A 23,586-nucleotide genomic window follows, 5' to 3' on the forward strand; every position below is an offset into this window, starting at 1 on the left:
GCCGAAATCCGACTATGACCACGTCCACTTTTTCGATATCGAAAAATTCAAAAATGCCATACTTCTATACCAAATATCAAAAAAGGGATGAAACATGGTAATTGGATTGGCTTATTGACGTAAAAGATAACTTTGGGAAAAACTTTGTAAAATGGGTGTTACATCTACCATATTAAGTAGAAGAAAATGTAAAAGTTCTGCAGGGCGAAATCAAAATCCCTTGGAATCTTGGCAGGAACAGTATCGTGGTATTGCATATATAAATAAATTAGCGGTACCCGACAGATAATGTTCTGGGTCACCCTGGTCCACATTTTGGTCGATATCTCGAAAACGCCTTCATATATACAACTAAAGCCACTCCCTTTTAAAACCCTCACTAGTACCTTTAATTTGATACCCATATCGTACAAACACGTTATAGAGTCACCCCTGGTCCACCTTTATGGCGATATCTCGAAAAGGCTTCCACCTATAGAACTAAGGCCCATTCCCTTTTAAATAATCATTAACACCTTTTATTTGATACCCATATCGTACAAACGCATTCTAGAGTCACCCCTGGTCTACGTTTATGTCGATATCTCCAAAAGGCGACCACTCCCTCTTAAAATACTCATTAACACCTTTCATTTGATACTCATACCACCTTTATGGCGATTCTTTTAAAATACTCATTACCACCTTTCATTTGATACCCATATCGTACAAACACATTTTGGAGTCACCCCTGGTCCACCTTTATTGCGATATCTCGAAAAGGCGTCCACCTATAGAACTAAGGCCCAGGGCCGGCGGCAGCCTATGGTGGTATGGGTAGTACTACCCATTCGGAAAAATTCCGAGTGGGTAATTACCCACAAGTAAATAAACCGCAGAAGTTTCTTGAACTAACTAGGAGCGATGTCAAAAGAATTGCAACCTTTTATAGGGGGGACTACAAAGATCCTGAACTTATAAATGATAGAGATTTTTTTCTTGAAATTTTACAGCGCGAAAAAACAAAGGTCAGCAATATCCGTGAAATCGTAAATTTTTGAGAGAAAACAAATGTTATATGGATCTAATTCCGGAATTTGTGCGATTCATTCGATTGATAATTAAGATTCCTGGATCAACGTGCTCCAATGAAAGGAGCTTCTCGGTTTTGCGTCGAATCAAAAATTATCTAAGGTCATCAACTGCGCAAAATAGACTAAGAGCCTCCTGCGATTTACAACCAGATTGACTGAATTTTGTGTGTATTAGTGCAGTCAGGTGGCTTCGTGACACACGTATTTGTTAGCCGCTACACGTTGATGAAAATCAAAAATTTTTAATTTTTTCATTTGACGCTTGCTTATTTGATAGTCGCGGGGTGTGATTGACAAAACAGCAGTGTTGTATTTAGTTTGTGTCGACATTCAAAATGAAAAAGTGCGCGGAAGAACAGCAATTCATATTAAAATTTATTGAAAATTATCACTGTTTAGCAGCTTTATGGAATGTAAAGCTTATATTATTATTTAATAAAATTTTTATTAATTTTTTTATTATTTAATAAAACTGTTGTAGTTGCAAGTAAAAAAAAGTCATCATCCGATGACGGTATATTCGCGTCCGAGCGCTACGGTTTCTCAATGCAAATGTTGATTGATGGCTTTTTATTTGATAGTTGCGGGGCAAGCGTCAAATACCCGACACGCACACATACAAAAATTCAGTCAATCTGGTTGCAAATCTCAGGAGGCTCTAAATCGTGTGGCAATGCTACATTCGCTGCATACTGCTGTTTTTGCTATGTAATGATGCTTATATATAGTATGGCCTGTAAAAAAGCAAATAAATTTTTAAACCTACATGTATTTTTACTAGTAATTCATTTATGTTGTGAACTTGAAATACTCTTCTATTTCGTACTTTAAATGACTGCAAAATTCTAATCATGGTCACTCAAAGGGTAAAGGGGGGGGGGGGGGGGGGGGGGAGAATCATATTTTTGTACAACCCACTCGTGCTGAGCGCGTGCCGCCGGCCCTGCTAAGGCGCACTGCTTTTAAAAATACATATTAACACCTTCCATTTGATACCCATATCGTACAAACACATTCTAGAGTCACTCCTGGTCCACCTTTATGGCGACATCCCGAAATGGCGTACACCTATAGAACTATGGCCCACTCCCTTTTAAAATACTCTTTAATACCTTCCATTTGATACCCATGTCATACAAACACATCCCAGGGTTACCCTAGGTTCATTTTCTTACATGGTGATTTTCCCTTATTTTGTCTCCAAAGCTCTCAGCTGAGTATGTAATGTTCGGTGACACCCGAACTTAGCCTTCCTTACCTGTTTTTATGTAGTTTTGTTTTATGGCATTTTTGTATAGTTCTTGTTTTATATTTTTATTTTTTGCACGAACGAAAATTTGATTTTAAGTTAATTATTATTTTGTTCTTACATTTTGGGGATTGTAGGATGGCTGCGAAGGACCATGAGTAACTGGCCTACATTGCACTACTTCTTTCGGAAATTAAAATATGTTTGATCTTTGTTTTTTCCTTCCTTCAAACGTTATAAATGTACTTTTGTTATTTATTAATAATTAGAAATTATTTCCAAACAAGTATTTTTTAGTTTTGTTAACTTTAACACTTCACCTTTTGTATAATTGGTGAACTCATATTTGATATAAATATATAGGAGCGCGTTAGAAGTTGCCGGCTAATAATAGTAGACTATTTCGTTGCAATGCATTTTTGAGGGTCGTGTTGGCGCCTTTCCACTCGCCGCGCACGGCTGCGCATAAGAATTTCGCCGCCGTTGATATATTGATAAAGACGGCTTAAACAACTGCAAATGTCGACCATATTGGACATCCACGTCGATGGCATTACGCTACCGACTATCTTACACCCGAAAATATTGGGTGTGTCGTTCGATAAGGATATAAATTTTGGCGAGCATGCAACCGCAATTGTACATAAAATCCAGGGCCGTAATAAAATCCTCAAATCTCTTGCCGGTAGCACTTGGGGTTAAGACAAAGAAACGCTCATTACCACTTACAAAGCAATTGGCCGGCCGATTGAATGCTACGGTTCCTCGATTTGGTCTCCAAGCCTAAAGGTTACTCACTGGAAGAAAATACAGGCCTATCAAAACACTGACCTCAGAACCGCTATGGGATGTCTTTTTATGTCCCCATAATACCACCTACACAATGAGGCGAGAGTACTCCCCATTAGAGAGAGAAATGAAATACTGAACAAACAGTTTCTGTTGAATACCCAGAAACCTAGGCAGCCCAACAAACATCTAATTGAAGAGGCCACACCGTCCAAGGGCTTAAGAGATCATCTCCGTAAGCATTATGAGGAAATATATTCAAATGAAAAACTAGCACTTACAGACTAATATAATAGTATTGAAAAACTAAAAAACACACTTTAATAAATTGAGGGCGAAACAATGTCTTGACCGGACGCAGCGCTCGGACAAGTATTTAGTTCAACCAAAATGAAATGAAAAGAAAAGTGCAGTATTAATATTTAATATTAATAATTACTTTATTTTCAAGTATTTGGTCAAATTCAATAATTAATATATATATGTATGGATTTAACAGATTACCTCTAATTTCTGGATCTGGCTGGAACACGTCTCGCTGCGTTGAAGTTTTAAAACAAGTGAAAGAATGCAGGATTTGATCTTGCCAATTTTACCGGTCGAACTGTTTATTTCTTCCAGCGATGATTTAACATAGCTAGCATAAAGTTCGACCGCTAATGTTAACTAAACAAATTACGAGGGCGACCGGCGAAGTTTAAAAGTTTTAGCTCTAGGCCTAAACATGCCGGCCCCCTTGCGAGACGCAAGGTAATTAACAAAGGACGTATTCCAACCACGAGTTCCAGGAGTTGCTTAAAACTAAGTATAAAACTATCTCTAGCTCCGGTCCCAATGTTGTCACCTAAAGTCTAGAGGAAAGAAGGAAATTAAATAATAAACGTGGCAAATTTTCAATGGTGCAATAAGTTTTATTATTTAAATTCAATTCATCGTATCTCATCAGAATTTCATTACAAGTTTATACGATACTCTACAATATAATAAATGGATAAAAAAAGTAAAAAACATTCAGCATGCGCCCCATAAGACCCACCCGAATACTGTATTCTGAGCCAAAAGTGGGCCCAATGTGCCAGCCGGAATTGCGCCCAGCAAAATCTTTGGATACATTTCCGCACCTAAAACCAGTTCTACTGGTGCGGCCACATGGAATTGCGGGTCAGCGAGCTTCAAGTTGCAGTAGTGGCACGCTATCTTACTTACTTACTTAATTGGCGCTTAACCGTCTAAACGGTTATGGCCGTCCAACAAGGCGCGCCAGTCGCTCCTTCGCTCCGCCAACCGGCGCCAATTGGTCACACCAAGGGAGTTTAAATCGTTTTCCACCTGGTCCTTCCAACGGAGTGGGGGCCGCCCTCTACCTCTGCTTCCATAGGCGGGTTCCGATAGAAACACTTTCTTGGCCGGAGCATCATCTTTCATTCGCATAACATGGCCTAGCCAGCGCAGCCGCTGCGTTTTAATTCGCTGGACTATGTTGATGTCTGCGTATAGCTCGTACAGCTCATCATTAAATCTTCTTCGGTACTCGCCATCGCCAACGCGTAGAGGTCCATAAATCTTTCGAAGAACTTTTCTCTCGAACACTCCCAAAGCCGCTTCATCTGCTGTTGTCATGGTCCATGCTTCTGCCCCATATAGCAGGACGGGTACGATAAGTGACTTGTAGAGTATGATTTTCGTGGCACGCTATCGCCACATCAATATTCCTCAAAGGAGTTCTTCTTTTAAAATTGTTTACGCAGACCGCATGCGTGGTGATGGTCACTGACTGGCCATGCTTCCCCCGCAACCGAATAAAGCACCCCATCTGGTTGCCTATCCAGTCCTTATGTAAGCACAGTCCTCGTGCTAACGCCGTGAAGATAAGTGTGGTTGTAGCGCATGGATCGATCAGTGCGCGCACTGGCCGTAAACGACCCCGTATATCAATCTCCACCATCGCTGTCGGTGTGATCGATGTGAGGCACTGGATAGGCTGGGGTGGCATTCTTTGGTCCATTATGGCTCCCGATCGAAACTGTATCGGGAGGTGAAATGCACGAGATTCCACTCTCCCCTGCTGGTATTTGAAATCATTATGTGCGCGTTTGTGGGCTCGGGCTGCACGACGCTGGTTTTTCCGCGGTTGGAAAGTTTTCATTTCCAATCCGCCTTGTCTTTCATGTTGTAGAAGCGGCCGGAAGCGCTGTGGTTCCGGTCCGCGCGTGGGGACTGGGTGGAATGCACGCGATTCCACTCCAAACACTTCTGCTGGGCGGAAAGCAGATGTTTCCGCTCCAGCATCTTGTAAATCATAATCTGAGTCGTGGCGGAGATGCCAGGATTCCGCTCCGACCTCAGATGCATACAAAGAAATTGCATCGGTTCATTTCTCTTTGGTCTGTCATCATCTTTCATGTGCAACATGGTGTGGTGATCGTCACCGCATTTTTTACATCTGCCTTCATGAGTGCACTTCGCTGCCGTATGCAACGACGACAGGCAGTTGGTACAGTAGTATTTTTTGATGGCAATAATCCATCGCTCTTCTGGCTTACTTGCACGAAATCTTGTCCAAACTCGTAATGGGTGCCTGTTTTCGCACACCCGACAGAACAAGGCGTATAAATTTGCTTCGTATTTTTTGCGTATGGCAGTGAAGCGTGTCATTTCTGCAATAAATAATACATTTTTTGTTTTCAAAAAAAAAAAGTATACACTTCTGGAGTGGCGAGCAATAATTGAATTCTAAATGGTGGTTGTTGGCAATAGGGTTCACAGGTTTTACAGTAAAACTCTTAAGCTATCATGGAACATATTTATTGACTCGCCAAACATATTCATTTGACTTGCAAATGATATCCTCGGGCCAGCAAAACAAAAAAAAAAACAAGATAATAGCGTTTATTTTATTTTTCATTTTAACTGACAACCTTGTTTGATAGTCTCCACGCACCTTAACATGCTTGACCACCATATACTTGAGGTGGGAGGTTATCGAAATCGATTTGGTTTCGATAACCTAATCTCATACATAAGTTTAATTAATTTGTGAATGGTCGCCGGTTGTGAAAAAAAAACGTGTTGCGTGAAAAAGTGTTCGTCGCGAAAATAGTGCGGGTTTCGAAATAAAAAGTGCCAAAATAATAAAAAGTGGTAGTGTAAATACGTGCGGGTGAAAAACAAAAATGTTTGAAAGGAAAAGTGCTAAAGTGAAAATATGTCCCTACATACATACGTACCTAAAGAGGAAAAAAAAAATTTGAAAAAAGAACTAACCCCTTCCCAAAACACATAAAAAGCCTAACGGCCATTAATTATAAGTAAAATAATTTACTCTTATCGTGTATAGTCTTGTTTTTTGTGGTTTTAGCACTCCATTGAATAGCGGCTAATCGTATGACGCTGATAGCGTGGATTGCATGAGGGCGTCCCAAAAAAAATTTTTTTTTTTCGAATAAAAGTTTAGTCGTTTTTAACAAATAATGTCTCAAACTATTCGAGTTGCAGGATAGCAGTGACAAAAAAAATGTGTCGTGTATCCGGGTGACCTATTCGGGTGAAAAAGGTTTTGCCACCGGGTGAAAAAAATAAATTAAAAAATTATGTACTTTTTACTAAGGAGGGTGTATGCAATGGTATTGGTAGAGGATGAGATGTCTACGTGCCGATACCTTTACCATTGTGATATCCTTTTTTCTATTACATCAGCCAAAAAATCGAAAATTGAAAAAAGTGAGAAACAAAAATTTTTATTTATTTTTTTTTTTTTTTGACCACTCTCATGTACTTTACATGAAGAGAAAGAATGATTTATATATTAACAAATTAGTGGGTTCCGCAAAATTTAGCAATGTCTAACGACTGTGTGTGGGAAATAAAAAATTTTTTTTTCTTTTTTCAACTAGTTTTATATGATTGGCCTAATGTGTGCGCATATTTTTATGTACATATGTCCATATGTGATTTATGGTTTTTGCACCCAGCAGACAATCGGATTAGCCATAAGCTTTGAAAGAAGTGGCGAAAAGAAGTGAAAATGTTGGGTACCAAAAGGTTGGAAAAAAATAACATACCCTGCTGTGTGTATAAAAACCATACATATGTACATATAAACTAACACGCATTCGGCGGTGCCAGAAATCATTTTTTTGTCTCCGATTTTTTTCTGTTAAAAGTTAAATTTAATGTTAGCATGTTTAGGTTTTAATATTTTATGCCGAATTTGATGTAGTAGGGTCCTCCGTTTCTGTGTTAGCTGATGGGAGTAGTACTAGTTTGACAAGTGGTTTTGTCACTTGTCCTCTTGCTTGTTAAGGCAGGATTCAATACGACATAGAAGTGTGCTGAACTCCTCGATTGTAAATCTTCCACTAGATGCTACCTTTTTAAAATGATTTTTAAAGCTTTTCACACCCGCTTCCCAGAGTCCGCCCATATGTGGAGCTCCCGCTGGTATGAAATGCCAAGTTAATTCCTGATGAGCATATTTTGATAGCGTCTGAGCTCGAGACTCTGCCAGAAATGCCTTAAACTCTGCTTTGAGCGCGCGAGACGCACCTACAAAGTTGGTTCCGTTGTCTGAGTAGATATTTTTTGGGCATCCTCGTCTAGCTACGAACCGTGAAAAAGCTGCTAGAAACGATGAAGTGTTCAAGTCGGTAGTGGCCTCTAAATGTATAGCCTTGGTAGAAAAACATACAAATAGACAAACGTAACCCCTGGAGGTGCGGCACCCGCGCCCACTATAACTTTTTATGTCGAATGGCCCTGCAAAGTCCACCTCTGTATTGGTAAACGCGCGTGAAAAGGTTGTTCGTTCTTGCGGAAGAATACCCATAAGCTGACTCTGGGAACGTTTTTTGTAGATCGTGCAGATCTTACAATTATGAATAATTGACCTAATCATAGTTTTGACCTTGGGAATCCAGTATTGCGTTCGGCACGCTATCCTTAACGATGGGCCCAGGCTTAGCTCAGCGGGGAGTTCTGACCTAAATGGAAGTGACACGATGTATCTTCCGTCAGAGCCCCGTCGAGTTGTCCGCTTGTAAAGTTCCTCACAGTAGGATTCTTCCGTTGTGAGGGCTTTAGTTTTGGGCAAATCTTCGAGTTCCCAAAAAGTGCTTAACTGCTTGTCTAGGGCAACTTCATTAAAAAAGGAGACTCGATTGTGATTGGTTGGACTAGCTGCGTCAGCACGACCAGTCAGTATCCAGCCAAACACAGTTTCCTGGGCTAAAAGAGTATTTAGAATATTCTTCTTAATACCGCTCAAGATAATTTGCGGATATAAATCTCCTCCTAGAACAAGATCGACTTGCTCATTGACGAAGAATCTTTTATCCGCCAAAACCAGATCAGGGAATGCTTGCTGTGTTAGCGCACTTACATCGTAAGTTGGCAAATTACCTGTTAAGTGTGGCAAGACTAACACCACAGCATCTATAGAAATAAGTGGGTCAATTGGTGATCGCAATTGTATGGCGCATGCCTCTTTCACCTGTGCAGAAATTGAATTATTTATGCCCGAAACTTGAGCATGCATTTTTCTAGTTGGTAGGTTGATTCTGCGCCTAAGTCTATCCGTAATAAAAGAACATTCAGAGCCAGAGTCTATGAGAGCTCTGGCTGAAAAATCTACACCATTATAATGAATGGTTACACGAGCCGTCCCTAATAATACACCTTTACTCGTATTTGCGAAATTTGATTTTAAATTAACGGTTTTATCTGCCTTTCCTTGTTTTGCAGACTAATTTTTCGATTGAGCCTGCGCAGATGTGCCTGGCAAATCATCGGCCGAATCGGTGGTTTCATTCACCTTTGTATTCTTTGTTGATTTTTCTGTCGGCAGATGCAAAAGAGTATGATGTCTTTGGTGGCATGTGAAGCAGTTGTGAGGACTCGTGCATCTAGACACCGTATGACCCATCATGAGACAATTGAGGCAACAACCATTCTTTTTGACAAAGGCTATTCTATCGGATGGTGCTAATTTTTTAATTTTAGGGCACGAGTGTAGTTTATGGTCGGTACTTTGGCACATTTTACATGCATTTTTCGCGACGCTAGCTTGAAAAGCACCAAGCTTCTTTTGCGGTGGTTTAGAGGAATGCGTATTGCTTTGCACCTTTGGCGTAGGCTTTGGCATGATTCCTCTTAAACCAGAGACCGATTCTAAAGTTTGGAAACGATTTGACAGAAATCGGTCCATGTACGCCCACTTGGAAGTTTCTGTCTTGTTTTCAACTGACTGTTCCCACAGTGACAGGGTAACATCAGGTAATTTCGTTGAACAAAGATATGTGATGATTGGGTCCCAGTTCGAAATGTCAATGTGATGACATTCAAGTGAGGATATATAATTGTTTATATCATGTTGCAGCCTTTTAATTGACGTGCCGCATTCAGTCTCAACTGCTTGAAGACTGAATAAAACTTTTAGTTGGGTATTGACCAGGATTCTCTTATTCTCATATCTATCGCAAAGGTTTTCCAGGCTACGTTGAAGCCGTCATTTGTCAGTTCACATTTCCTGACAATTTCTTGCGCCTCACCTTGTGTCTTTTGTGTAAGGTAAAACAGTTTTTGAATGGGTGAAAGCCGTTTGTTTAAAATGTAAATGGCCGTGAACATATCACGAAAAGATGGCCATGATACATAATCTCCCTTAAAAACTGCCGTATCACAAGGTGGCAATAGCAGGTTATATGGTGCAAGAGAAAAATCCTCTTCTTTTTGCTGCTTTTCTAAATTGTCCATGAGCTTATTTATTTTACTCATGCAACGGACAAACACTGCGTAAACTGACTTATTTTTCTTTCTAATTGACAAAATATTAGCGGCAGTAATTTTATCGTCAATTAGCAATTGCTCAAAAGCTTCTTTCGCTTTCGCCCACATGGATCTCAATTCCTCTTCCTGAAGTTTCAGGGAAAAAGTGGAGTGGTCGCTTGCGGCTATGGCCATGAATCCCATTTCGAACTCTTGGACTGAGTCAGCCAAACGAGTGTATGCCTCCATATTAAGGTGTGCAAAAAAAAAAAAACAACAAGAATAAAAGCTACAAGGAAAACTTCTCTTTTCCAAACTATAAGATAGCGCAGAGTCAAAATCTGTACAAGGAAAAAAAAAAGAAAACCCAATATGGACGTGTGTAACAGACGCCTGCCAACAAAACAACCAAATTAAAATCACCAAGATCGCAAAAAATAAAAAGATCAAAAATATAAATTTTATATTTTTCAATAATTTCTTGAGCCACCCTAATAGAGTGCTTTTTTTTTTTTTTTTTTTTGCGGGGAGGCTGAAAAATGCCTAATGCAGCATAATTGCTGCCGTCGCAGCAACCGTGTGTCCGTAGACTAAAAAACAGCCCCGTTCTGGAACCGTCGCCCACCCCGGTACCACTTTCGCATTACTTCAGGGTGGCGTTCCATATTTCTCATTTTTTAAGAGCCTACTGTTGTCCCTGCGTCCAGGTTCCCGATATTTGCTCTGAGTGTCCATTTAATCGCCACTGCTTCGCATGCGCATTTCTCTGCGCTCCCTCTCAGCATCCATCAGGCGTGTCATTACTATAAATGCCATTTTGCTCACTGCAGTCCAGCATTCTTTCCTGTTGCACATATGTGAAACTAAATTTCTCGTGGTAGGTTCCTCCCCAAAGACTCCATGCAAGGTGAGTCTTTCTTCGTGGAAACGGGGGCAGTAGAACATGACGTGTTCTGCGTTTTCTAACTCTGTGGTACACATTGGGCAATGAGGATCTTCCTCTATCCTAAGCTTCCATAAATACTCTTTGAAACCGCCATGTCCACTCATTATCTGCGTGAGATGGTAGTTCAGTTCGCCGTGCTTCCGCTCATTCCATTGAGCTACGTTCCAAACTAGTGTGAAAGTCCAACGCCCTTTACTCGAGGCCTCCCACCGTTCTTGCCACTTAGCTATTGATTGTGTCCTTGCTCTTTTCTTGTCTTCTTCAGATGGTCGCTCGATATTAGTGTTATACAGATCGGCCATTTCGCTTGCCAGTAAGTCCACTGGGATTTTCCGGGTTAGAACCAGGATCGCGTCGTCGGACACCGTCCGATAAGCACTTGCTATTCTTAAAGAAGCAAGTCGGTACGCTGCTAATATATATTTTTGATGGGTCTGTTTAGATCCATACCACACTGGTGCTGCGTATAGTATTATTGAGCTGGTTACTGTGGACAATAGCTGACGTATAGCTTCGCTCGGACCACCAATGTTAGGCATTATTCGCATAAGTGATCCATTAACTTTGGTAATTTTCTCCCCCACCGCTCTGAAGTGCTCTTTGAAAGTTAACTTAGAGTCAATGTACACTCCTAAGTATTTTAAGGAATCCTTTGAGGTGATTTGATGATCCCCGACAGTTAAGACTAACTCGTTCGCCGACCGTTTGGAGCTTACTAATATCACTTCCGTCTTTTGGCTAGCCAACTCCAGTCCTGTATTGGTCAACCATTCCTTTATTCTTGCTACGGCGTCATTACATAATGCTTGAAGCAGGTCCAGTTTCTCGGCCACTACTACCACTGCAATATCATCAGCATATCCCACAATTTGCGTGTTTTCTGGTAGATCTATCTTTAGCACCCCGTCATACATTACATTCCAAAGCGTTGGACCGAGAACAGATCCCTGTGGGACGCCTCCTGTGATTTTGTACTCTTTTGCTCCTTGATCCGTGTCAAAAAGAAGTACTCTGTCTTTAAGATAGCTACCTATAATTCTGCGTAAGTAAGCTGGAGTGCCGAAGCTTTGCAGCGCTGCCATTATCTGCATCCAGTTCGCAGTGTTAAAAGCATTCTTGATGTCCAACATAATCAGTGCACAGAACTTCCTTTTATTTTGGCCTCCAGAGATAGCTTCTCTAGCTATATTTACGACTGTTTGTATTGCATCTACGGTGGATCTTGATTTGCGAAATCCATATTGACTATTCGATAAGCCACCTGGTCTTTCTAGAGTCCGCTGTAGGCGCTCACTAATTATACGCTCGAAAATCTTCCCTAGGGAATCCAGCATACAAAGTGGCCTATATGAGGAGGGTTGGTCCGGCTGTTTACCACGTTTCAGCAATAGGACAAGTCTTTGTCGTTTCCACGGGCGAGGGAACACGCCTTCTTGCATACAGACATTAAAAAGATCAGTAAATAATGTAGCCCTAGTTGTAATCGCGGCTTTAAGGGCTATGTTTGGTACTTCGTCGGGTCCTGGGGATTTGTTATCAGCAACTCTTTTTGCAGCGTCCAGCACCTCTTGCTCTGTAATTTGCGGAATTTCCGTACTTTCTAGATCCTCGCTTGGATAAGTCCAGCGATCTTGCGCCGGGAAAAGTGTTTCAACAATAATATTCATCAGTATCGGGCACGTAGGTTGCTGTGATATCGGTCCTTTAACTTTGGCCATCACAGTTCTGTAGGCTGATCCCCAAGGATCTAGGTCGACATTATCCAGCTGTTCCCTAAATCATAACTTCTTGCTCTTTTTTATGGCATTTTTAAGTGCCTTTCTTTGTGCGACATAGGTGCTGTGTAGCTCTGCATATCGTGGTGATGAGCGTGCCCTCTGCGCTATTCTTCGTGCTTTGTGGCATTTTCTACGCTCTTCCGCAATTTCGTCATTCCACCAATATACCGGAGTGCGCTGTGCTTTTCCGCGACTTCTGGGCATGGCAGCATCACATGCCATACATAGCAACTTAGTGATTTGAACCGACTGGTCTTCCGCATGCGATTCTCGTACTATGGCGTCCTTCCAGATAATGTCAAATATTTGTGGGTCGAAAAGGTGCTGTTTCCATTTCCTCCTTTTTCGATGTCTTGCTGCTACCGTTCGTGGAGTTTCGAGCAGCTCTACGCTAATAGCTTTATGGTCGCTGTGTGCGTAGACGTTGCTTATGGACCATTTTGCTCGTCTTGCTATTTCGCTGCTAGCGAAGGTGAGATCTATAATGAATCGTCTGGTACCTGTATCGAAAGTATATATCCCTGGTTCATTTAGGAGTTCTAGCCTCAAAGAAGTAAGGCTTTCGAGGAGAACTCTCCCTTTTTCGTTGGTTCGTCTACTTCCCCACACAGATGACCATGCATTGAAGTCTCCACACACTAAAAGCGGGTGTTTACCTCGTGCTTCAATGGTGATCCCGTATATCATGTCTTCGAACTCGGCGATGGTCATGCTCGGAGGGGCATAGCAACTGAAGACGTATATACCGTTGATTTTTGCCCACGTGAATCCTGCTACCGTTGGCGTCATAATTTCCTGTGGGAGAAATTTCCCTGGTGCCCAAATTGAGGCTTTCCCTGCTGAATCTGAGAGCCAACCCTGCTCCTGGCGATTTTTGTATTGTTCAGAGAGTACCACTATGTCATATCCTCCTTCATAGACTGTTTGGGATAATAGCTCTTGGGCTGCCTCGCAATGGTTTAAATTGAGCTGCAATACCCTCATGAGACATTCATTTTGCTGCCCTCTCGTTGTGGGCATTTAAAACTGCCTGCTGAATGTTGTCCCCCACATAGCGCGCATTTCGGTGCATTTTCGCAACTTGCAGCCTTATGACCTTCCGGGCCGCATTTCCTGCATAGGCTAGACCTATCTACAGTCTCCTTACATTTCTGAGCTATATGCCCGTAGCCACAGCACCTATAACAGCGTTTTTCTTGCTTGAGCTCTCTAATTCGGCAGGAAACCCATCCTACCCGGATTCTTTGCGTATTAAGAACCGCCTTGGCATCATCCGCTGTAAGGCTTATAAGTGCCGGCTTCGTGCCACTGTACCCTGTGCGTATGCTTTTTATGGCAGCCACATCTGGAAGTTTGATGTTGCATTGCTGGTGGAGGGCGTTGCAAATCTCCTCGGGCGTAGTAATCTCATCGAGATCTCTGCACTGTAGCGTGACCATTTGGGACTTTGTTATAACTTTAGCCGAGTCCTTTAGCACCGCTTCAATTTCTGCTTGGTACGCGCTTGTTTTCCCATCTTGCGATTTTTTCAGCTCTAGTAACAGCTCTCCTTTCGCCGTTCTTCTAATCGTTTTGACGTCATCACCCAGGGATTTTAATTCGTCGCATCTTCTCACTTTACGCAATATGTCGGCGTACGTCGCATCCCCCGCCTTGGAAATGATGATTGCATCCGGCCTAGCCTTAAGTGATTTTTTCTTGCTCTTCTTTTTGGCTAACTGCCACTCTCCCGTCTTTTGGGCTGCATTTTCCTCTTTCCGCTCCGTCTTCTCTTGCGTTTCTTGCCGTCGTTTGTGACCACCCACGTGCCCTGGTAAGACATCTTTTAGTGTAGTAGTGGGTTTTACCACGTTGTTCTCCTTGGTCGAGTACGAATTATTCCTCGGTCGCTTTCCTGGGGGTGATGGACTTCTATCCTTGGCGCATTCGCTTGCACGCAATTTATGTTCTAAATTCTTTACCTCTAGGGCCGACTCGATGTACAGCACTTTTATTACGGAGGCCAAGCGCTTGATTTCCGCGTGTATATTATTACGCCCTATGAAGAACTGCATCAAGTCCTCAATCGCCTTGCCTAGCTTGGTCATCTTTTTTTCTCCAGGGGGGTTTTGCTGATTTAACGCAGCTGACGCCTGCTTAATTAGCTCACTTAATAATGGTGTGCCCGTTTGAGCCTTGCTGTCGGAGTTCTTTTTGCAAAGCTTCGGTGTAGCACCCGGCGACAACGCTCCTTGCTTGCTTTCGGCCTCCGCTCCTTTGGGTTTCGTTACCACTTGCGACGAAATGTTAAGGCCCCCAGCCGATGGGCCACGCCCTTCTGGAGAGCGAGCTAGCTTCCTTCCTACAAATGGATTGAACGCCATTTCATTCTCCTGTGTTTGGTTTTTTATTTTAGTATTGTTGTTGCTCATCATTTATTTAATTGGGTCCCCACTTGAGGCCGCTATATTGGTCCGAGTGTGCAGTTACCTATATAGATCCCGTGGTTGTCTATGCGAAGGCAGGGAGGCCACGTGAAGGTTGACGCAGTCCCTCATGAAGACTGCGTTCAGAGCCAGATCAGTATTAATCGGGAGGATCTCAACCGAACCTGCACCACCAACTTAATGATGACGGACTTTGAACGTACCCCAAGGCCTGCCAAGGTTTTAAAGGGACGGAGACGAATGGGACATTAACCGGAAAGTCATTTCGACGGTGTGTCAAGCCGTGTACTGAGATTTCCGAATGCCACATTCGCCAGCCCTTAACAAACATATCCGAGTCGTTGATTCCAGTATACCTTAATTAAGACCTTACTGGGCTCATTCTTAATGTGACAATCACCTTAAATTTACAAATAATTTACCTCTTTACCTTCCTGAGTGTGTATCCCACGTCGTATAGTTGCCTCCCTATCTTGGGTAGGTATTCCCTCGAAGCAACCCCGTACTAGGCTGTGGATGCTTAATTCAGGGCGGCATCTACTCGCCCTGCCACTGGAGGTTCTCAGGGTGCTTTAGGCCTTTTAAGCCAAACCCTCCTCACCAGCCTCACCTAATAGAGTGCTCTAAGAACGCTTATATATATATATTGCTCGCCACCCAAAAAAACGAAAATTTGTATGTGTGTATGTATATATGTTTATAAAAATGCCAAGTGAATATGAAAACGAACAAAAAATGCTTTATTTGGAGAGAAATATAATAATCTTCCAATATTAATAAATAAATTAATGTTTTATAAAATTCGTGTAAAGTGAGAAGTGATTTTTGTGCAAGAAAAAATTATTACAGTGCAATCAAAGCCAAGTGGTGTTATGTTAACAATGCAGTGTTGTTGTTTTTGGTATGTTAACTACAAAAAAGGTGCAAGTAGCGAGAAGTAATATGGAATAGATTTATTCCAGAAAATTTAAATACTCGCAGCTTTAAATGTGTTTTCCAAAAAACACAAGATGTACAAATATGTGAGTTTTTAAAACTCTGAAGACCCTTAGGCTGTGTCAGGAGTACCTTACCACTGGTGGGGGGTGAAACCTGATAGACAAAAGGGCTATTTGTAACCAAATTAACTGAATCACTAGCACTTTAACTTTAACTATTTTATTCACTCGAATGAATTATTCCAATAATCAAAGCAATATTTAATACCAAATTTATTGTGACGTTTGAAGTGATTTTTGTGAGAAAAAAAAACTTTTGAAAATTATTAACTACAATTATAAGGCAAAGTGAGGTTATATTCACAGTGAATTGTTGTTGTTTTTGGAAAGCTAAATACCAAAGGGTGCAAGTAGCGAAAAGCACTATGGAATAAATTTATTCCCGAAAATGAAAAATACTTGCAGCTTTAAATATATTTTCCAAAAACACAAGTTGTACAAATATGTGAGTTTATAAACTCTCAACACCCTTAGGCTGTGTCAGGAGTACCTTACCACTGGTGGGGGGTAAAACCTGATAGACAAAAAGGCTATTTGTAGCAACACTAACTCACTTTGCACGCAAAATCCCTCGCACTTTTCAATCAAATTTGTTAATTCACTTGAACACTGATTATTTTATTTATTAATTTTTTTTTTTTTTGTTAATTTGCACCATAAAATTAACCACGTACCTTTTATTTTTATTTAATAGGTAGATCAGGAACTAAAAATTGTTTTGTTGTTGCTGCTCCTCCGAATTATTGCCAGTGGTTATATTATTGGTTCACTCAAGGATGCTGTTGTTGAGTGGACTGCAAACTGGTGCTGAGTGGACTGTAATGAATTTGCTGGTTGTAAGAGAGGCGATGATGGACCAATGTCTTGACCGGACGCAGCGCTCGGACAAGTATTTAGTTCAACCAAAATGAAATGAAAAGAAAAGTGCACTAATAATATTTAATATTAATAATTACTTTATTTTCAAGTATTTGGTCAAATTCAATAATTAATATATATATATGTATGGATTTAACAGATTACCTCTAATTGCTGGATCTGGCTGGAACACGTCTCGCTGCGTTGAAGTTTTAAAACAAGTGAAAGAATGCAGGATTTGATCTTGCCAATTTTACCGGTCGAACTGTTTATTTCTTCCAGTGATGATTTAACATAGCTAGCATAAAGTTCGACCGCTAATGTTAACTAAACAAATTACAAGGGCGACCGGCGAAGTTTAAAAGTTTTAGCTCTAGGCCTAAACAAACATTATTCGACAAAGAGAAATCAAGCTCGATAAAATATGAGATCTTATTCATAGCGCGGGTAATTGGGCATTTCTCACATAATTCGTTCTACTATTAATGCCATAGAAAAAAGCTTCTAAGTTCTCTTCTTGGAACATTAAAATTAATTTTCTCAAGAAGAGCAGCACAATCTGTATCCCCATGGATGATGCAATATAAAAAAGTCAAAGAAATAATAGACCTTGCTTCTAAAGGTTTAATATTTAAAAGAAGTAAACGTGCATTATATGAGTGAGGAGGGCTAATAAATCTAAGTGATCGCAGACAGTACTTAAGAAAAATTTTTTGAGCTCGCTCAATCCTGTTAATTGCAAACTGTTGGAACGGTCGCCAAGTGATAGTGGCATACTCAAGATGAGATTGAGCAAATGAATTCTAAAGTAATTTAATGGTGTACGGGTCAGAGAACTCCGAGCTATTACGCCTAATAAAACCAAGCATGGCATAAGATATGATGAAGTTTGCATGGCTGTTGAAGGAAAAATTTGTGTCCACCAAAAAGACCGCGAAATCGAAAAATAGATATCGAATCTAAAAGATCTCAATCTCTGCAGTATCATCTCAGAGTAGATAATAAAAGTTTACGCGTATGTGGCACTCTCTTTTTAAATACACTTAGAATCGGCAGAAATACTGTACAAAATAGGACGAAAAAGCCTTTGAATCAAAGCACAATGAAAACAAAACTTCCACAATGTGCGGATCGACAATATCTTTATTCATTCCTCGATTCACTTTCAATTACAGAATCGCATTATTGTCGTGCCCGCACAACGAAAAAATATCTTCTCCATGAATGGCAATCCAAGGCAAAATTATATGAATTTTATGTAATTGATTGGTTGCCGCGAAAAATAAGAAACTCAGGCAAAGTGGAAGCAAATACGTCGGAGAGAAGAAAATAGGCGACGTTTGGCAGTACAACATCCAAAAAAAAGCAGGAAAAATTAAAAAAGGTGCAATTGTGTTCATAAAGCTAAAGCTCCCATTTTGCAATGCTGGAAAATATCAGAAGAATGTAGGCAAGCTATTTTCAAGGAATGTTGGGAAATTAGCTGGCCACAAAAAAAAAAAAATATACGTGAAAACTCTGGTTCATTCAATTGCACCAAGAAGACCGCGAAATCGAAGAATAGATATCGAATCTAAAAGATCTCAATCTCTGCAGTATCATCTCAGAGTAGATAATAAAAGTTTACGCGTATGTGGCACTCTCTTTTTATCGGCAGAATGCTGTACAAAATTGGACGAAAAAGCCTTTGAATCAAAGCACAATGAAAACAAAACTTCCACAATGTGCGGATCGACAATATCTTTATTCATTCTTCGATTCATTTCCAATTACAGAATCGCATTATTGTCGTGCCCGCACAACGAAAAAATATCTTCTCCATGAAATGCAATCCAAGCAAAAAATAAATAAAAAAAATAAATGTAAGGCGCGATAACCTCCGAAGAGATCTAAGGCCGAGCTTCTCTTCCAATTTGCGTCGTGCTCCTCTTGATTTTCCCTACAAATTGGCCGGACGGGACCTACATGCTTTATGCCGACTCCGAACGGCATCTGAAAGGCAGATGAGTTTTCACTGAGAGCTTTTCATGGCAGAAATACACCCGGAGCGCTTGCCAAACACTGCCGAGGGGCGACTCCGCTTAGAAAAATTTTCTTCTAATTGAAAAATCTTATTTCTAAAATTGTGATGTTGCTTTGCCCGGGGTTTGAACCCAGGGCATACGGTGTGGTAGGCGGAGCACGCTACCATCACATCACGGTGGTCGCCAAGCAAAATTATATGAATTTTATGTAATTGATTGGTATAAGGAACCTGACAAGAATCCACTTTCCATAACAATTTTTAATGAAGTATTTGCAATTAAAACCTGGCATTATTCAAGCCAAGAAAAGACCAGAACAAAGGTGCAAGTGCTTAATTTGGTTTTTTATGATTTAAAAAACAGCAAAGGATATTGCTTCCTATGAAGCGAAGTCGAGGGTGGACTTACTTCTGATGAATTTTCAAGTTTGTGGAGTTTCTTTATTGAGAAAAAAATTTTACCTAATCTGGAAGACAATGGAAACCCATTAAACGTTATTTTTTACAGTGATGGTTGTACTTACCAGAACAGAAATTGCAACATGGCAAAGGCTTTATTAAATACAGCTATTATTAATGAAATTACTATAGAACAAAAAATACTCGAAGTTGGTCATACGCAGATGAAAGCCAATAGTGTGCATAGTGTAATTGAACGTGCCTTAAAAAATAAAAATATAAATGTTCCGGCAGACTATATAAATGTATGTAAGGATGCTCGAAAAAACTCGGAGCCTTATGATGTAACATACCTTGACCATAAATTCTTTAAATAATTTAATGATGTTCAATTTTTGAAAGATATTCGTCCTGGACGACGTAAGGGTGATCCAAAAGTTACCGATATCCGAGCATTAAAATATACACCAGGTGGTGAAATATTTTACAAACTTAGATTTACAGATACTTGGAACATTATACCTCAAAGGATAGATACGGCCTTAGTGGCATTGAAATGGTCTGATTTGAAACAGCTTCACAATACCCAAAGACCAATTTCTACCAAGAAATATGAAGATCTTCTAGTTTTAAAAATAACATTGCCAACAGATTATCATGAATTTTACGACAATTTACCAAATGAATAATGAATATTAATTTTTTTATTTAGTTTTTTTTTATAATAGTATTGTAACTTAAATGTTGTATGGTGTAGTATTATGCATGGTACCTCTTTATGTCAATACATTTGTAGTATTATGCAGCATACTCTAATACGCCAATGTACTTTCTATGCAGATCACCCATATTGCATTCACATTACAATATCGACCTAAATACATTTCGTTTACCCCAACGCAGCGGGAGTTCAACATCACTTACTAATGCCGACAGCAAGACATGTATCCGGTTACATTTCTACTGGCGCATTGACAAGTGCGTTAATAGCCTAACAACGTGTCAATGACAATTCGACAATGTGCCTGCCAAAATATTTTTACAATTACAATATGTTTAACTAGGTCAAACTAATATGCTGGCTCAGTATGTAAGTGTTAAGAATGTAATGTATTAGTGTTAGTGTAAATACGTATGTGTAGAATAGATAATTGTGTATAAAAGGAAAGACAAAATAAAATCAATCGCATTTTAACGCTATACTTCAGCGTTCAAAAAACATTTTCGTTTTTTCGTTCCAATTTATTACATGGCGATCCTGCCAGCCTGATCTTCAATTATCTGAAAATTTGCTCATTAGCAAAATTCGCTAGATCTTGCTGAACAGAGATCCTACCAGATCTCAACAAGCAGTTCGTTAACTGCCAATGATTCTAAAGGTAGGACTAAAGGTCCTGCCAAACTAAAAATAAAAATTAAGTAATATAAAATCCTGAACCGAACAGGAGACTAAAGAAGGTGACATTTTGCGCTACAAAGAGGATTTCCAGAATATTGTTACCACCATCAGTTATGAAGATTTGAACATATTAAAAACGAAGTTAACGGCAAATAAAGTTAAACAACGTTCTGATCGGCAACGAGCGTTCTAAATGTTTAAGCATAACTGACCGAATAAAAGCATAAGCGAGGTGGAATAAGGAGATTTTGATTGACAGCGAAAATCCGCAGCAAAACAACATTCTGATCGGCAAGGCATCATAAATGTTTAAGCATGGCTGACCACATAACAGCATAAGCGAGGTGGAATAAGGAGATGTTGATTGCCAGCGAAAATCCGCAGCAAAACAACATTCTTTTTTCAAAAAGTTTGATGTCAGCTTTGAAAATGACACAAACTAAACCTAAAAATAGAAAAAAAGATTGAAGCCCAATGTGGCGTAGAAAAAACAAGAACAGCATAAAATTTAATCTTAATCTATACTCTGTAAAATAAATTCAACAAAAAAAATAAAATAAATAAAATAAATTTCAATTTTAAGAAAACTAGAAATGTCAAAAATATTAAATTAAAATTTTTTTTATGAAAATCAAAAATTTTAGAAACAAATTTTATACAATAGCTTCTATAATGTTAATTAAATAAGGAAAAATAAAATTAACAAAATTCTTCTTAGATCTTAATAATGTCAAATAAATCAGGGAAAAATAATAAAAGTAAAATGGAATGCTTACATAAAAACCAAGAAAATTTTGTTGAAGTCTAAACTTAGTAGACGTTTTAATGGAAATTTTTTTTTTTACTCATAGAAGCAGGAAGATAATTATATTTCAAAATATCATGGTGGACAAAGATTGCACACGGCATAATGATAGCATTAGCCGATATGAATTAGGAAAGGAAAATTCAGGAACTCAGGAAATAAAGAGACAAAAAATAGAATATTAAAATATGAACCACCAGCTGAACCAGAAACAAAAGCTGCACCAAACGCTCCAGGTGTTTGGCTAGCAGTTTTAATCTGCGTTATCATGCTATTAGTCATTGCAATAGCAACTATCATCAAAAACTATATGAAAGTTAAATATAGGCAGTTGAAAAATGCTTAAGCACGCATTTAATATTCAAATCACTCTAAACCCCCTTAAAACTAAATCCAAAGCTGAGAAAGAGCAACAAATAATTAAAATAATAACTCCAAAAATTTCCAATCAATAGTAAAGGCAGACTCATTAACCCTGCCAAAGTTTAATAGCAAATAAAAATTTGCATAATTCTTTTGAATCCTCCTGACAAAGGTGGCCATGAAGCAATAGGAAATCCTAGGATAGTGGAAATATGCAAAAAAAAAAAATATTAAAAACCCAGCCAATAAGAACAACAAAAAATGAAGAAAAAGTCAAAAAGAGAATATATAAAAATATATGTAAAGCGCTATATAAATTTGCAGCAATAAGACATGTCGCCCTCGTTTTCATCTTAGGATAGAAAAATGTTAGCGTAGAAAGGATTTCAAGGAAGGAAGTTATTGACTTGGGACAATATTCGACCAGGCATACAAGAAATGCCGGCAATCCACGACTTGAAATTTATAAGGAAAAGTGAAAATTATATAATTTTACTCGAGTAGGCAAATTTAAAAATAATAAAAAGGTACAAAAGTTATCAAAGTCAAATAATTACACTAACTCAAGAGGTTGTGCATGTGACAATCCCGGTAAAAAAATAAAAAAAAAAATATTCATAAATATCATGACGATTCTGTCTTGGTGGCCGCCGCAGAAATCGCATGACATATAAGACCAAAAATATATTGCTAGAAAATAAGAAAAATAAATTAAAAGATAGAAACATTTTTTGCATCCACTGTACCTTCATTCTGCTCACTAGCCAAACTACTACTTATAATACACAAATTACCTTGCTCTTCCACCAACTACAGCTACTAAATTTTCTGTATAATTAGCTACAGATTTTTTTGTACTAAGTTTAATAAAACCCCAATGAAACAAAATAACAATGAAAATCGTTATTTAGTAGAAATAATTAAAGTTAGAAATATCATAATACAGATATGGATATTAGTACGACCTGTTTCAGTTAGGAAAACCTATTTTTTTTAGAGACGTCATATTTTAAGGAAAATATCTTTAACTTCAACCTCGGTAGAATAGGAAACACAAAAAAAAAAATATATTTTTATTTCAACCACCATAGAGTAGAAAATAGTGATAGGAACAATAAAAATAAAGAAATAATAGTCCATAAGAATAGGCTTAAACCAATATAAAACATCTGCTAGTAAGTCACATAATTAAACATTTTTTTTTACACAAAGCATTCCACTTTACTCGTCACTGGAAAATCAGCATACAACAAATATGAAAAAAAAATGGAAACAAAAACAAGGTCAATTTGCACATAAACATACAAATTTATTTTGGCATCAAGTTACGATTAACTCATAAAAGAATAATTTGTAAACATAAACGATTTTTAAGTGAGTCGACACGCTTAGAAGTCGGCTATGTAAAACAAATGTTAATAGACAACACTTGATGCGAAACATTACTCATAATTATAAACATACAACCATACAAAAAAAAAAAAAAAAACAAAAAAATATTGGAAACAAATGTAAACAGAAAATAATGTAAATAAACTCTTTGTTTCCCATATCAAGTAACCGCTATGCAACAAATTATAGTATAACCCAAAAGCAATTAAATGCTTTTCTAATTCAAGCAAAACTCAAGTGGGTCATTGAGACTCTGAAAAAGTCATATACTCCTTTTTCTTTTTAAAGTGGATGGTGTAGTATTAGGCATGATACCTCCTTATGTC

This window comes from Eurosta solidaginis, chromosome 3, assembly GCF_040869045.1.
Source record: "Eurosta solidaginis isolate ZX-2024a chromosome 3, ASM4086904v1, whole genome shotgun sequence".
NCBI lineage: Eukaryota > Metazoa > Arthropoda > Insecta > Diptera > Tephritidae > Eurosta > Eurosta solidaginis.